General features: G+C 41.0%; 1 protein-coding gene across 5 annotated transcripts in view; it reads right to left on the minus strand.

Moving 5' to 3' along the window:
* Positions 1–700: 700 nt before the first annotated feature.
* LOC144597281 (RNA-binding protein Nova-1) overlaps positions 701–1,236 on the minus strand; it is a 220,087-nt gene continuing 219,551 nt past the window's right edge. For 4 of the 5 annotated variants that reach the window (XM_078406412.1, XM_078406416.1, XM_078406415.1 and 1 more), the window contains one exon: positions 701–1,236. This exon is cut by the window's right edge and continues 4,133 nt beyond it. The gene's annotated coding sequence lies outside the window, so the exon portion shown is untranslated. The other variant, XM_078406414.1, reaches the window with a different exon arrangement.

Raw genomic sequence — 1,236 nt, forward strand, 5'->3', positions numbered from 1 at the left:
TTGTAAAACAGCATCTGCAGTTCCTTGTTTCTGTCATCTTGTCATTCGCCTGCTAGTCCGGCTAGCTGCGTATGTCGATGCTATTATGAAGCATGGTTGTCTTACCTTACAGAATACGCAGCACCAAGATAGTCACCAAAGCCAACACCTTATTAGCAAATAATGCAAGCGTGACATAAGTAGACTTTATTAGCAATTATCGAAGCCGGACAGATTCTCTCCGTTGCCCTTTGTTAATTATGTGTAGTGCTGAAATGGGGGGTGTATTTACCGTTCAAATGCATTCTTACCGTTTGTGTACGTAGAAATCCAGGTTGAACTGGAAACCTGTCAGAGAGAGACAGACACGTGTCAAGCCCCACTCCTGTAATGGGGGATATCTGGGAAACTGACTGTTGAACACAGACATGACGGGCAGAGGCCTGTCACACGATATCCACGGCTATAAATTCAGTCATAACATTCACAAATGACCCACGGCCTCTGACTAGATAACACAAGAAACACGTGAGAAATTATCAATCATCAAAAACATTGGCAATGAAAGAGTCAACATGTATAAGTGAACATTTGCTTTGGGATCATGTGTATTCAGTGCTCAGAACGGATGATTCTCACAACGCTCTAAAATAACAGTGTCGGTCAAACATAAAGACTCAGGTGTTAAATTACTAAATTCTCCCAATTTTAATGGTGGCAGACTGTTTATTTTTTCCAATAGAAAAATAAATCTCAATACATTCGAAGTCTTACAGAAAACTGGGATAAACGTATTCCTATATAGCACCGTTTACACATTCTTAAGGTAAACATTTTTTTTTCATTAAAGCACTTTCTTAGAAAGCGATATATCAACAGAACTTGCGTACCTCTGTTAACTAACTGAATGCCATGGAATATTCTGACACTACAGTACGGGGGCCTGCGTGCATGGAGGCGGGGGTAATTTACATTTAAGAAGGGTTGTTGCGGATGTAATGGGAAGTTGAAAAGGATCGAATAAGCAGGGAGGGGGAGAAATGCTTAGATTTGTTGTGATCAATGAGTCGGAATGATCCGTTTAAAAAAAGTTAAGATGTTTCTCGCTGTAAAAAAAGAGAAATGCTTTTTCTTGCCCCCCCCCCCCCCTCACGTATCAGCTCTAGGAAGTGGTAAACTACTCATCAAAGAGTCCTAAATTTGTTGCTGATTAAGAGCGCTGAAATGAGAGGTGCTTTGGTGATCCCACGCCTGAAG

Source organism: Rhinoraja longicauda, chromosome 10, assembly GCF_053455715.1.
Source record: "Rhinoraja longicauda isolate Sanriku21f chromosome 10, sRhiLon1.1, whole genome shotgun sequence".
Lineage (NCBI taxonomy): Eukaryota > Metazoa > Chordata > Chondrichthyes > Rajiformes > Arhynchobatidae > Rhinoraja > Rhinoraja longicauda.